The 15,745-nt window shown below is 47.5% G+C and overlaps 1 protein-coding gene across 3 annotated transcripts in view; it reads right to left on the bottom strand.

The window, feature by feature from the left end:
* The window catches only part of PACSIN2 (protein kinase C and casein kinase substrate in neurons 2), a 135,571-nt gene that overhangs the window by 118,908 nt on the left and 918 nt on the right, over positions 1-15,745 (bottom strand). The gene's annotated exons all lie outside the window — the stretch shown is intronic.

The raw sequence follows: 15,745 nt of genomic DNA on the forward strand, positions 1-15,745 counted from the left end.
TCACCAAGAATAAAGAATATCTCAAAAAAGAATCCAGAATAAAGAAATCTCAAAAGTATTACAATAAGCAAACCAACTTCTTAAACAGACAAATGATTTGAATAGCTAGTTCACCAAGCACAGGAAAAGATGGCCATATCATTAGTTATTAGGGAAATGCAAATTAAAGCCACAATAAGACATCACTACAGACCTACCAGAATGGCAGCAACTAAGGACAGCCCACAGCAAGGGTTGGAGAGGACACGCAAGAACTGGACCTCTCACACACTACTGGTGGGAGTGTGACATGGTACAACACTTTAGAAACACAGAAGAGCCTTGCAGTGTCTTAAAATGTTAAACATTATAGTGGCACCTGGATGGCTCCATGGATTAAAGCCTCCGCCTTTGGCTTGGGTCATTGTCCCGGGGTCCCGGGATCAAGCCCTGCATGGGGCTCTCTGCTCAGCAGGGAGCCTGCTTCCTTCTCTCTCTCTGCCTGCCTCTCTGCCTACTTGTGATCTGTCTGTTAAATAAATAAGTAAAATCTTAAAAAAAAAAAAATAAAAGTTAAACATTATACCATCCAGCTATTCCACTCTGGTATTTACCCAAGAGAAATGAAAGCTTTTGGACATACAAAGACTTGTACACAGAAGTTCACTGAAGCTCTACTTGTAATAGGCCCAACCTACGAACAGCCCTAATGTCCATCAACAGGTTAATGAGTGAATGAACTGTGGCAGAAACACACACCAGATAAAAGAGAACGAAATCCTGATGGATGCTACAACATGGGTGAATCTCAAAACAATTTTGCTAAAAGGAACCACACTTAAACAAGTACATACTGTATGATTCCATTTCTATAAAATTCTAGGAAATACAAACTAGCTTACAAGGATGGAAAGCAGACCAGCAGGTGCCTAGGAGTGGCGAGAAGCACGCAACACAGTCCTCCTTTTTCCTCACTTGGTAACCACACCATTTCAGACCAGCTTTTGTGACCCACTGGGCTGGGGATACTAAAGGCTGCGCAATCCTCAGACAGTTCCTGGGCTCATCTCCATCTCCAACCTGGCAGTTGCTCTTGGAAGGGAATCACTACAGCAGCACTGGGGAAGTCAAGTGTACCGTGGGTCACTGCGACTGCGGCAGTGACCCAAGACACTGTATCCTTCCCTCCTGGAGGACAAGAAGACACAAGAAGTATGTGCCCCCAAAGGTTCCTAGAGTGCTGCTTGGCTGCAGAAGAAGTGAAATACCCTGATTCTGAAAGAGGTTTTTACCCCAAAGCCAGAGTATCTGTGTTTTGCTGCAAGAAGTTTCTTATGTCAACATCAAGCCTGTTCACTGGGGAATCTTCCAGGATAATGTCCACTGAGCTAAAGTGGAAATAATGTAAGAGCTCTAAAAAGACCACGATATACCCTGCGATCTTCTTATACTGTGCCACAATGCTAACAAAATCTAAAGGATCTCAATTAGCCAAACCCCAGAAGACTTTAGATAAAATGCAGCACTACAAGTGATCCTCACCATGTGCGACTGGTTTCGTGGTATGAACAGCTGAGAAGGGGACAACACCTCCCCAAACCCCAGCTGTCAAAGAGGGAGGGACCCCCCACGCTCTGCAGGGCGCCATGGGCAGCGGAGACCGCAGGGCCAGACACACGCAGTAAGCATGGACTCCGCTGTTTCAAGAAACCAAACGTACAGTGAATCCAGAGCAGCGCCGTGCACCGCGACACCCCCACATGTGACCGTGGGAACACTCCGGCTCGCACACCCAAGCTCCTTCTACGCATACACTACCTGTGCACAACCACCCTGTGGCCCCCTCTCAGCATGAAGTGTGTGTACACGGAAGCCCAGTCCACCCTCAGAAGGACCCAGCGAGGGATGAGGCCGACACAGCTCCTACAGGTGGGCCGGGGAGAACCGCAGAGCCTCTGTCTCCACGAGAGATCTGCAAGGCGGATGCATAGCTTCTGGGCAGGCACAACCACTGCCTTTAGGAGAGCTCGCCCTGGGGGGAGAGTCCCATCAGAAGAGGGCCCCGGGGAGGGGGGAGGAGTCCCATGTGCCCGATCTAGGACGATCCTCCGTGCTGTGCGTGGGCTGCAGAGATACTCAACCCTGGCATGTAGTCATGTTTCCAAACAACTCTAAAGGGGCAGTTCTGTGTTTGGCATGAAGCTGTGGCAAGCCGGAGAAGGAAGCAGAGCTATAAAGTTATTAAATGTAAATATTTAAAGAACTAGCAGCTGTTGATGCCAGGAGGATGGCAGCTTGCAAACTTCCAGTCAGAATAATGGTTCTGGGGCACCTGGGTGGCTCAGTGGATTGGGCCGCTGCCTTCGGCTCAGGTCATGATCTCAGGGTCCTGGGATCGAGTCCCGCGTCGGGCTCTCTGCTCAGCAGGGAGCCTGCTTCCTCCTCTCTCTCTCTCTGCCTGCCTCTCTGACTACTTGTGATTTCTCTCTGTCAAATAAATAAATAAAATCTTTAAAAAAAAAAAAAAAGAATAATGGTTCTGTTATGTCAGAGCCCGAGTCAAGATCACAGATGCTACTCCATCCCACCCTCTACAGAGGATACAAACTTGAAAAGCAACTTACTCTGTCCATTGGGCAGTGCCTTTAAAGTTAAAATAAGAAAATAACTGTCTGATGTGGAAAATACCAGTATGCATGTAAATCTCCTTTTTTAAAAAAGATTTTTTTTATTCATTTGAGACAGATACAGAAAGAGAGAGAGCATGAACAGGGGGAGAGGCAGAGGGAGAGGAGAAGCAGACTCCCCGCTGAGCCAGAAGCCCAGATGCACAGCTCCATCCCAGGACCCGGAGATCATGACCTGCGCCAACGGCAGAGGCTTAACCGTGTCAGCCCCCCAGGCGCCCAGGATCTCCTCCTTTAGGCCGAGCACTAAATGATGTGTGTCTCAAATGCCATTCAGGAGGCGACTGTTTGTGACCAAGGATAAGATTATGCAATTTTAGAGAAGAGAAAAAAAAAAGATTATGCAATTTTGCTAACAATAAAAACATATATATTTGTTGAATTCAAGTGTCCACACTGTCTACCATGTAGGGGCCTGAAAGCAGTCTCCACTCATGTTTCCATCCCTGAGCAAGGCAATCTGATGGGACAGGCAAAGGTTACATTTCTGACCACTAAGGGAACCAATCAGAGAAGGGATGGTGTTCAGGACAAAATGAGCACGCTTAGTTTTCTGGTGACATTTCTGCTGATGCCCTCAGGCCTAGCTTGCTGAATTCCACAACCCCAAGCTGCTCACTGATAGAATGCACACACCTCCCCAGCCTAGCTCTGAGGCCTGCCACTTAACCTAAGCCCAGCTTCCCACCTGCAAGACAAAGCTATCATAAGGATAAGTGTAATCATGCACGGAAAAGTAGGGCACTGCCACAAAATAAGCCTCCATAAATATTAAATTTTTAAACATCATTATGATAATGACAAAGTAAAAAACCAGTTCAGGTAAGGCAACAACCTGCACCCTGCTGAGCCCTGAATAAAGCTTGGGTCACAGGCTGCTAAGGAATCATGCCTCCTGGTCAGTTACCAAAGGGCCTGCCCTGAAATTAAGTAGCCCCCTGCCATGGCACGCACCCAGGCAGGGCAGCTGAGCAGACGTTTCTCGGGAAGGAAAACAGGAAGTGTGGAAAAGACAAAGCGAAGCTAAGCGCCCGTGCCTCTGGGGCTTGGTAGTCACCATCCAGGTTGGCTAAGAAGCTGCCAGGATGCCTGAGCCTTCAGAGCCTTCAGAGCCTGCCAGAGCCTTCACCACACACACAACCAAAGGTTCAGCCGGTTGCCTAGGCAACGGCCAACCTAGGCACACTTACACATCTGTGGAAAGCGGGGCAAAGTACAATTCCCATACTTCGTGATACAAACACAGAAGGCCAAGCTCAGAGCAAAGCAGGAGTCTAAAATCTGGGTTTACTGACAGAATAAACTTGAGTGGGGAAGGACAGCACCAAGCCAAGCCCCGCCGTGCTGGCAGCAAAACCCACTTTGTGTCTGAGAGGCAACACTCCTGTCACGCTTCTGTGTTGTGATCATTTCCTCTTACTTCTACCTCAGTGCAGTAACCTCTTGCTTTGTTGTGGACGTCAGCCTTTCTACCCTAGGATAAGAGGAACCGAGAATAGAGTTTTTGTCCCCCCAGGGGCCAGAGAACTAAAGGGAAGCAGGCCCTGCCCACCCCAGAGACAGAGGATGTGATGGAGGCCCAGCAGGAGTCCCAGGGACTAGGCACTGAGGCCCAGCACTGCTTCCACCTGAGCCCCTCCTCATCCCTCATAAAACATGTTTTCTTCTGCAGACCCTGGAAAAGGAGCCCCCAGGAAAACAGGACTCCCTCAGTCTCAGGGTGGATCGGGAAGGGACAGTAGAAGAAGCCAGCCAGGCCACAGTGAAGGGACACTGTGAAGAGCAGGACAGGACACAGCAACTTCCCAACAGAAAAAACAAACACAAAAACAAGGAGGGTAAGTACCAACATTAAAAACCTCCTAGAATGTTCTCTGAGATGATGGTCTCTAACAACTAACAGCACCAGGAGCATCTGTGAGAGCAGCCTCTAGAAGATACACAAGGTAAAATCTGCAGGGTCGCTAGACCCCTGGGCTGTCCCGCCATACCGATGACCCTGGCAGCAACAACGTGGCACAATGTCCTTCCCAATACACACACTGTAAATGAGGAAAAGAAGAGAACAAGTTCAAAGAGATGCTGTGCTTCCGAGTATCAGGACCACTGGGCTGACGAAGAAATGCAACCACAAACACTTACAGCCTTGGGAATGTCGAACATGAGCTTGGGTGATTATAAACACAGTAGAAAGGCTTTTTCAAAGACTGTTTCTCGCTTATGAAAAGAAAGCATCTAAGTAAAATGATATCCAGAAACCCAGAAAGGAAATGTGACTCATTTGAGAAAACCTCACTAAAGTTTCTTATCTCACAGACACTTGGAAGTTCTAGAGGCCAAGGCATGTTAACAAGAAAGAGTCCCTCAATACTTTCACCCATAAATATCAGAAAAATAAACCCAGAGCAACAGAGGAGGCATTCAAACCCTCTAAGATGCTCATATCCTTTAATCCAGGATTTCTATTTCTGAGAATTTATTCCCAGGAACTAATCTAATCACACAAATGAAGAAAGGAAAATAAACCTGTAAACTACAAATTCATCTACAACAGTAAAAAAAGTTGGAAATTACCTAAAATGGCCAGCAATAGGGAAATGGTTTAATCTCATTACATCCACAGGATTATGCAATCACTAAAGGTCTTGTTAAAGGCAACAGTAAAAACCCAGAAAATATCTTATAAAATATTTAAGTGGATCTCAACAATACAATCCTAACAGCGAAACAGTGAAAAAGAAGCAGGCACGTGTGGTCAACGCTGGCTTCAGAGCCACTGTTCTGACAACCTGAATGACCTTGGACTAGGCACACTATCTCACTACCTACAGAGTCCCTGCACTCCAACTAGTAACCTCAGAGGTACACAGAGGAAATGCACCTCCTGCCTCTTCTGAAGCCTGGAACAAAGCAGGCAGCTAATGGGTGGCAGCTACTCCTTCTAAGGTACATTAAAAACCTCTCTATGCATGTGGAAGGTAAAACAAAAAAGAGTTCTTTATTCATTTTTTTTTTAAGATTTTATTTATTTAACAGAGAGAGAGTGCACAAGTAGGCAGAGAGACAGGCACAGGGGTGGGGGGTGAGGGGGAAGGGGTGGAGGGCAGGGGAGGGGGCGCGGGAAGCAGGCTTCCTGGTGAACAGAGAGCCTGACAGGGCACTTGATCCCAGGACCCTGAGATCATGACCTGAGCCAAAGGCAGAGGCTTAACCCACTAAGCCACCCAGGCGCCCCAAGAGCCTTTATTCAGAAAATTCTATGCTGCACCTTCAATATTTAAAAGAACTTAAAAAAAAAAAAATTAAAGAACTAAAAGACAAGAATGGGAGGAAAAGCCTTCCGACAATTACCACAAGCATAAAACAACCATCTGCTCTAATTTACCTCAACAACTGATCTTCAATTGATACCACAATGTCAACAAAATGTGAAGATCTTTCACAATTTTACATAGTGCAAAATGAATGCTCTACAGAAACATAATTTCTTCTCTTTCAAATCGCTGCTTTTGAACAGCTTATGACACCTTTCAAAATACAGCTAGTGGAAGGTAAGGAAAGGGCACAACTAAGCAGGGAGCTCTGGCCTCCCCAGGCATGCTGTGCCCCCTGCTCCCAGTCGGCAGCGGGACAGGACAGGCGCCGCAGAGACGATGGACAGGTGGACGACAGCCGCCGCCCTGGCCACACACCTAACAGCTGGGCTGTGGAGAAGCCTCTCCCTTTTCTGCCCTTATCTGCCCGCTGTGTAAACTGCTGCAAACTTTCAGGTTATCTTAACCAAGTTAGTGGCAGGCAGAGATCCTATCTTAGAAGACCACATAACTTTCCTCTTTTCTGTTTCTGAGGGGTGGGGAGGGAAGATTAACGTTTAAGGTTTATTTTCATATAACTTTCCTCTTTTCTGTTTCTGAGGGGTGGGGAGGGAAGATTATCGTTTAAGGTTTATTTTCATATGAGGGTGAGTGACTCAGAATCCACTTATTCAAGGAAGCAAGATAAGTGGCAAGAGCGTGGCTTCAGGGGTGCCTGGCTGGCTCAGCTGGTAGAGCATGCACCGCTTGATCTCAGGGTCGTGAGTTCAAGCCCCAGGTTGGGCATAGAGTTTACTTTAAAAAAAAAAAAAAAAAAGAATGTGGCTTCAGAGTCCAGTGGAAGGCCGCCTCTCGACCTTCTCCGTGGAAGGTCATCGCATGACGGTGCCCTAGGAAGGTCATGTATCTCAGAACTTTCACTTACTTACGTGTAAAATGGAGTTAATGCTATCTTGCTCCAAGAATGAAATGAGCAGGAATGTAAAGCTTCTTATATGATCCCTCAGAAACCCCAGAACCCAGGGGCTTGACCCAGATGGTGACCCCCCAGCCCTGACTGACCCCCACTGTCACAGGCCTCCTCACTGGCACCCGCCCAGACTCAGCTGATGATGCATTAGCTGGTGCGGATGTCACAGGTGCCACCTTAATTAAAACACTGTCACCACCAAGCTAAACAGCATCCCGGCAGGCCAGCTCCAGCCTCCAGCAACCAGTCAGCTACAAAACCCAGTAATAAGGGCCTCAGAGGTCCATGCCGGGAGCACAGCCTGCTCTGTGGCTCCTCTGAAGACCACAACTCACAGACTTGGCACACTCAGTTGGCGACAACATAATTGAGTACAATGGAACACATAGTTTAAAATATGAACATGTTGGGCTCCTGGGTGGCTCAGTCGTTAAGAGTCTGCCTTTGGGGCGCCTGGGTGGCTCAGTGGGTTAAGCCACTGCCTTCGGCTCAGGTCATGATCTCAGGGTCCTGGGATCGAGGCCCACATCAGGCTCTCTGCTCAGCAGGGAGTCTGCTTCCCTCTCTCTCTCTCTCTGCCTGCCTCTCCGCCTACTTGTGATCTCTGTCAAATAAATAAATAAAATCTTTAAAAAAAAAAAAGAGTCTGCCTTTGGCTTGGGCCTTGATCCCAGGGTCATGGGATCAAGCCCCACACTGGGCTCCCTCCTCGGCGGGAGGCCTGCTTCTCCCTCTCCCACTCCCCCTGTTTGTTTCCCTCTGTGTGTCTCTCTGTCAAATAAATAAATAAACTTAAAATATATATATATGAAAATGTTCACAAACCATGGTCTGGGCATCACTTAAAAATTTCATTCAATTGAATAGGAAACTTCAAAACAGTAGGCGCAGTTCATTCTGTCTGTTAAAGACTGCAGGCAGGCGCCAGCCAGGGCCCCGTACCTGGGCTCCCTGGAAGCCCAAATTAGGGTGGAGGTCCTTGTGGGGTCCTGGCCGGCTGGTCTCAGGCAAAACCACCAACCCTCCAGTCCCTCCTCTTCTCCTGTGAGCAAGAAAGAAGGGAGCCAACCAAAAGGGCTGGAAACAAAATGCAAGCTATGGGAAAGTTCTGGTGAACTGCAAATGCAACCAAGCCGTTTTTATATACATTTATTTCCATTCTCAAATCAGGTTATTACTTACATACTATTTCTAAAGTAAAAGGGTAATGGTGCAGTCTGGGAAACGAGGAGAAACTTTCCACAGTTCTGCAGCCTTAACTACCATCGCTGTCTGCATTCAGCTATCTTGAGCATGTGACCCGTGCACACGACCTGACAACTCACCTTCTCAAGTCCTGACATTTCTCACCACCTTGGCGTGAGCCACCACCACCCTCACGCGCCTCCAGTCACAGGATTTCTCCAACCTAGAACATTCAACTTGGCCACAGAATCGCCAACCCAGAAGGAGCAAGGCTTCAGCGAGGCTGGGGTGCCCTCACAACCCGGAGGCGATAGGACCAGCCTAGGCCCTCAACCCAACAGGAAGGCAGATGCAGAAAGGTGGCAAGAAGGCCTGGCAAGTGCCAGGATGGGAGGGAGGGGACTCCATGCAGGGCTGGTGGCCTCGCCCACATCAACAACCCTGCCATCACACTTATGACCCAGAGTCACCAAAGCAAGGTCCTCAGCTGGAGGATGAGGAGGCTGTCAACATCCCAGTTCTGAAGATGCTGAAGCATGTGGCCAAGGAAGGGCCACCCTGTTACCTAGTGGTAGAAGCGAACTCCAGCCCGGGCTGTGGGACTCTGAAACCATGTTACCTCCTACACCTTACTGCAATATGACCTTCCTTCTGGCAGTGAAAGTTACCTCCTGACTGCATGGATCTGTGACCAAAGACCACACAGGAAGGGCAGCAGAACCCAGGAACCACCTTGTTACCAATGAAAAACACAAACGCAGGCAAAGACACTGAGGCAAAACTGCTGCCAGTCCCACTCTGGAAGCCCCTCTCATTGGAGAGCCAGTGCTTCCTGGAAACTTCAGTGGTACTCTCCGAGCCTCCAGGGACACTGGCGATTGTTAAAATGAGCCACCAGGATCACCCCTTGCTGACTGCATCCCTCACCTCTCAACGGAGGTTTCCTCTCTGTGCAGAGACACAGATACCTGCTGTGTCCGCCCTGAAACAGCCCCCATCGGACTCCGAACCAGGCATGCGAGGCAGGTTCCAGCCTGAAGCCTGCACCCAGCCTCCCCTCCTTCCACCTCAAGTGGCTCATCTCACACTAAGCCACTCGCACCCCCACATTCTTCACAGCTCTGCACCTCTGCCTGCCATTCTCCTTCCAGGCATCACCAGCTCCAGAGACACCTGCCTGAAGGTCAGCTCTCTGCAGTGTTCTAGGGCAGTCAGACCCTCCCACTTCTGTCCCCTCCCTCCATTTTGTACACAGGCCCATCTGCTACTGTCGCAATGAAATGTGATGGCTTCCAGGTCCACCTCCTGACTGAGCTGCCAATACAGAGCCCAAGAGTCGCCTTCATCTTGGGATCCCAGATCCCAAGGCCCTGTGGGCAGGGCCAGGTGCACTGCACACACAGCAGCCAGGACGCCGCCCCTCCTTGGGCCCACCTTGCCCATGTCCCCAAACACAGCCCCAGGAGGAAAAGTAAAATAAAAAAACAAGCACTTCGGGGCGCCTGAGTGGCTCAGTGGGTTGAGCCACTGCCTTCGGCTCAGGTCATGATCTCAGGGTCCTGGGATCGAGTCCCGCATCAGGCTCTCTGCTCGGCGGGGAGCCTGCTTTCTCCTCTCTCTCTCTCTGCCTGCCTCTCTCCCTACTTGTGATCTCTCTCTGTCAAATAAATAAATAAAATCTTTAAAAAAAAACAAACAAACAAACAAACAAGCACTTCGACACAGCAGACAATGGAGTTTCCAAGTGACAGCCCTGCCACTCTATCAATATCTAAATCACAGACAGGTAGCCCCTGGAAGAGAAGGGCCAACCTATGGATGCAAGTCTCCTGGTCAGAGTGAGGGCTTATAAAGACCAGTAGAGCTAATGAAGGAGACATTACGGTAGATCACATGTTTAACCAGACACTGTCCCTGCAAGGTGGCTGCAGCCTGGCGCTTACCCTTCGTCATGGGCCTTGCCCTCCAACAGCATCATTTCCTGACCAGGCTTCTACTTTTGGTAACTTCCAAATGCTCAGAATTCACTTCTGCCTTCAGCCTCCACCAATTCCTCTCTCTGGGGAGCAACGCATTTAAGGAAGCTGACACGTGGCATCGGGCTTTCGGTTCAGTATCAGGGAGACCATGTGTGTCTGCCTCGTTCTTGTGGGTATCCTAAAGAAATGCATCATGAAACAAACAAATCACCTGTTTCCATGTCTGGACAATGAATAACATAACAGGAAGACAGGAGACAGGACCACACAGAGACTCATACCACATTTGAGTGATACCTACTGTATACCATCCTATACTTCCATATCTGAGTATTCAAATCATCTTTACTATGAAGATTCTTTTCATGAGTAATAAATCACCTAACATCTGTGAGTCTTTAAAATTCCGTGTTCTTTTGGATACATAAACTCTTTACATAACTAAGACCCTGTGCTGTTAATAAACTAAAAAAAAAATCAGTCCCTTCCATATTCAGAATCTGCCCAGAAGGCCACAAGAAGCCACTGCTGGGTAGTCATCATCATTGCCACAACCCACACCCGACTCTAAGCCCACCCAGCAGCTCACAGGCTGGGAGTCTCTTCTGCAAGTACATATTTGGATGGAACAAGTCAAACATTTAGAGTTTTCACTTAACATTTATTTCACAAGTGTTTCAACTGCTAAGCAACTGAGAAGCAATCATTTCAATGTGTACTTTAATCAATAAACGTTAAACAAGTCTGCTCAAAACACCAAAGTCCTACAAATGTGAACCCTATGAAAAATATGGCAAGAAAAAATAACAAAAACAAAATAAGTGTCTTTTTGACAGTCAGGCAGAAAGGTGTTTAGTGATCCAAATTCAGACCAAGAAATAGTCCTTTCAGCAGATGAGCAAAGAGTTTCCTCTGTAAGTGACACATTCTGGGATATTTACACAGCCAAACAAAACTCGTAATGACAACCACCAAGGAAGCAAAACCTAATGGAAAAACCCCAAGCTGGCAACCAGGTGTCCCAGTTCTGGTCCCACTACAAGCCTCTCACCGGGGGATCCTACCAGAGTGGTGGCCAGTCCTGTATCCCTTTCTTCATCACAAGAAGGAATATCCATCACCACCCACGCCACTCAGAAATGTTTTAAGGACAAAAAAGACAAGAGGTGAAAAAGCTTTGGAATGTGTCCTCTATAAACACAAGTTACATTATTATTAGCTCAAAGATGACCGAGAAAATAAGATTATAGAATATCATCGGTGAGAGGGAGCTTAGAGATGGGGTGATCCCAGAGTCCTAAATCTGGCCCTGGCCTCTGAAACTGCATGCTTTCTGGAAAGGAGGCCACAATTTTTATCAGATTCTCAAAAGGTTAAGAACCTCTCGGCCCCTCATCCTACAAATATAAAAACTGAGACCCAGGGCACCAGGGTGGCTCAGTGTGGCTGTCTGCTCAACAGGGAGCCTGCTTCCCCCTCTCTCTCTGCCTGCTTGTCATCTTTCTCTCTGTCAAATAAATAACTAAAGTCTTTAAAACAAACAAACTGAGACCCTAAGAATGTGACTGTTCTAGGCCTCAAGGTTAGTGAGAGGAAGGCTGGCCCAGGGCTCCTCCTCTCCAACCATGCTCCGCCCACCCCACCATACCAAATTTCTAGGGAGGACAAAAGTCACACAAATCTCAAACGGCCACAGAGTGTGTTACACAAGTCGTGGCACGTGTGGTTGCTAAAGTCATAGCAAAGTTTCTACCCTCAGTCTTCTCAAGGCTTCCTGCTGAGGTCTTTGCTGGTTGAGACAGCTTTTCCTTCATTTCTGTAACCCCTTCTCTACCTAGTTTGGTGCCTGCAGCCAAGAAACACTCCTATAGTTTTGATATGGACATTTTTTAAAAGAAATTAAATACACATTAATGTATGTCAAATATTTCTCAATTAAAAAATAAAGATGGGGGGCACCTGGGTGGCTCAGTTGGTTAAGCAGCTGCCTTCAGCCGGGGTCATGATCCCAACGTCCTGGGATCTAGTCCCACATCGGGCTCCTTGCTTGGCAGGGAGCCTGCTTCTCCCTCTGCCTCTGCCTGCCACTCTGTCTGCCTGTGCTCACTCTCACTCCTCTCTCTCTGACAAATAAATAAATAAAATCTTTTAAAAAAATAAATAAATAAATAAATAAAAATAAAAAAATTAAGACTTTGGGGCACCTGGCTGGCTCAGTCAGTGGAGCATGTGACTCTTAATCTTGGGGTTGTGAGCTTGAGCCCCACACTGGGGGGGTAGAGATTACTTAAAAACAAATTCTTGGGAAGCCTGGGTGACTCAGTTGTTAAGTGTCTGCCTTTGGCTCAGGTCATGGTCCCAGGGTCCTGGGATCAAGCCTGGCATCCAACTCCCTGCTCAGTGGGACGCCTACTTCTCCTTCTCCCACTCCCCCTGCTTATGTTCTTGCTGTCTCTCTCTGTCAAACAAATAAAATCTTTTTTAAAAAATAAATAAATATGGGGTGCCTGGGTGGCTCAGTGGGTTAAAGCCTCTGCCTTCGGCTCGGGTCATGATCTCGGGGTCCTGGGATCGAGCCCCGCGTGGGGCTCTCTGCTCAGCGGGGAGCCTGCTTCCTCCTCTCTCTCTCTGCCTGCCTCTCTGCCTACTTGTGATCTCTGTCTATCAAATAAATAAATAAATTCTTAAAAAAAAAAAAAGACACTTTTTTTTAAAAATAAATAAATAAATAAATAAATAAATATCTTTAAGGAGCACCCAGGTGGCCCAGTCAGTTAAGCATCCAATTCTTGACCTCAGCTTAGGTATTGATCTCAGGGTTGTGAGTTTGAGTCCTGTGTGGGGCTCCACACTGGGTGTGGAGATTACTTTAAAAAGAAAGAACGAGGGGTGTCTGGGAGGCTCAGTGGGTTAAAGCCTCTGTGTTCAGCTCAGGTCATGATCTCAATCCTGGGATCGAGCCCCGCATTGGGCTCTCTGCGCAGCAGGGAGCCTGCTTCCCAGTCTCTCTCCGCCTGCCTCTCTGCCTACTTGTGATCTCTGTCAAATAAATAAAAACTTAAAAAAATAAAAATAAAAAGAACGAAAAAATAAATAAATTAATTAAGGGTGCCTCAGTGGCTCAGTCAGTTGAGTGTCTGACTCTTGGTTTTTTTTTTTTTTTTAAAGATTTTATTTATTTATTTATTTATTTTATAGAAACAAGTAGGCAGAGAGGCAGGCAGAGAGAGAGGAGGAAGTAGGCTCCCTGCCGAGCAAAGAGCCCGATGATGCAGGGCTCGATCTCAGGACCCTGGGATCGTGACCTGAGCCGAAGGCAAAGGCTTTAACCCACTGAGCCACCCAGGCGCCCCTGACTCTTGGTTTTGGCTCTGGTCATGATCTCGGGGTCCTGGGATAGAGCCCTGCATCAGGTTCAGTGCTCAGCATCAAGTCTGCTTGGGATTCTCTCCCTCTCCCTCTGCCCTGCCCTACCCTATGCGCCCTCAGCACCACTACCCACACACGCACACTCTGCCTCTAAAATAAGCAAATAAATTTTAAATTTAATAAGTTTTAAATTAATTAAAAACAAAATGAAGATTTTATTCTAGGAAATAAAAAAATGGATTACATGGTGCTATTTTACCAAACAAACATAAATGTGCAATCATGGGAACAAAAAGAAATCAATACATAAAGAAAGGAGACTGTTGTTGTTTTATGTGCTTTTAATCAAACTACCAACCCGTGTGGTCTTAGATGGCCAGTGCTTCTAACAGTTATCTTTGGAACTGCACGTATGCCAAGAATGTTGCATGGCACAGAATGCTTCTCAGTATACTTCGAGAATTCCTCTTTTAAGACTGTCTCCAGTCAGCAGACAGAACATAATCATCTGAATACTAAGTATTTGAAGGAATCCTACACAGCCATCCCAGACACCAGCACTGGGACCCATCCGGGGTCGGGTTTCAGGCACTAAGATGCGTTCAGGTATGTGAAGGATCACTGCCAGGGCCATAAAGAAAGGTCTCTACCTGTGGAATGCACACTGACTTCATAACTGAGGCATGGCCGTGCTGTTCTCAGGTGTGGCAGTTCCAAACAACCTAATTGGGGAAAAAACTGAGCCAGCACTACGGCTCACATGAATGTGGTCATTACCCCATAATCTACAGGGTGGCCTCCGCAAAGCGGCCATGACAATCTGATGACAGATAAGGCAGGCACGAGTCAGCTGCAAGGTTCAGGTGAGGGTGGCCAGAAAGCCCTTGGTAAATGCTACCCAATCTCTAAAGACAAGGCACCATTACTATTATTAAGGAATCTATGAAATCTTTTTGATATTCCGTAACATCCTGGAACCAGGTGATGACCCTGTCACAAGCAGGAAGCCTGAGCATCATGGCCTTAACTCGGTCTACAAGTTTCAAGTGAATTCAAGTGAAAGTCTACAACTTTCAAGTGAATAGGGAAGAAAATGAAAAGGTGAAGGACAAATGCCCCTCAGCTCCCACCCCAGGAATGGTCTGGCTATCAGAGATCTGTTTAGGCATCCGGGACTAAGGAAAGACAACCTTATCTCTCAGCCTAAGTCCGAAACCCAGACAAGGCTTTTTACATATGCATACTTTTAGGTTATTTAAATATTATGACCTCTCATATATTTAAGACTGAGAGAAATAAAGTTCCAGTGCCCAAACAGCATGAGCTGTTTCCATTCCAATGAGTTCTTATTCTTCGACAAAGTGAAGCAAGAGTGCAGACCTAATCACGCTTCTATCCCTCTGGGTTATGTTACTTTCCCAAGTAATAAATACATCAGCCTATACCGGCCAGTTTCTTTAAAGCTTGAAGACAATTGTCAAAAGAAAATCACACACCACAGAAAAGTTTTTGATGTGGCCTCGTATCTTAACTAGCATAACCTCACCCAGGAGATTGATTGCCGAGCTCCAGAATTAAGTTAAAATGCACACAGATGAGTATCCCATGTGAATCAAGAGAAACCCAAGTTGCACTGGCTCCTGTTCAATGCCTCTATGCGGAGGCTGCAACCAGGCTTGTGAATCAAGTGGAGTAAGAACATTTGGGGCCAGAACGGGAGGGCTGGCATTCAACAGCCCCCACCTGGTTGGTTTCCTGGCCCTGGGCGCCAAACTGGCAATCCCAGGAGGATTAAAAGAGAATTTCAGCATCCAACTGCGGAGGGAGGAACTGCAGAGCAGGGAAGGAAGCTGTGAGCTCACTGACAGCAGCTCAGGTTTGAATTCCTTTAGCAGTTCTCTTGATTTTCATCAGAACAGCCAGGGAGTGTTTGGTAAACAGTGTGATGAGTAGCCGTGGAGACTCTGGGCAGCCTACCCTTTCACCACAAAAAAACACAGGACAGCTGCGGCAGAGAAGGCTCCGGAATGATGACACACACCCCACCTTGAAGGCCGCCTTCCCCTGGGCATCCAACTGGACAGCAGCATCGTCAGAGGCTAGAGCTGCGCGGGGGGTGGGGGGAGGGGTGCAAGGAGGCGCACAACCTGCTCTCCCGACCAAGTCCGTCCGAAAGGGAAATCGCCCTTCTCTGGTGGAGCCAAAAGCCCAACGGACCAATGAGATCAGAGGACAGAAATCGCTACTTCTCCAGCCCGGAGC

The sequence above is a fragment of the Mustela lutreola genome, chromosome 8, assembly GCF_030435805.1.
Source record: "Mustela lutreola isolate mMusLut2 chromosome 8, mMusLut2.pri, whole genome shotgun sequence".
NCBI lineage: Eukaryota > Metazoa > Chordata > Mammalia > Carnivora > Mustelidae > Mustela > Mustela lutreola.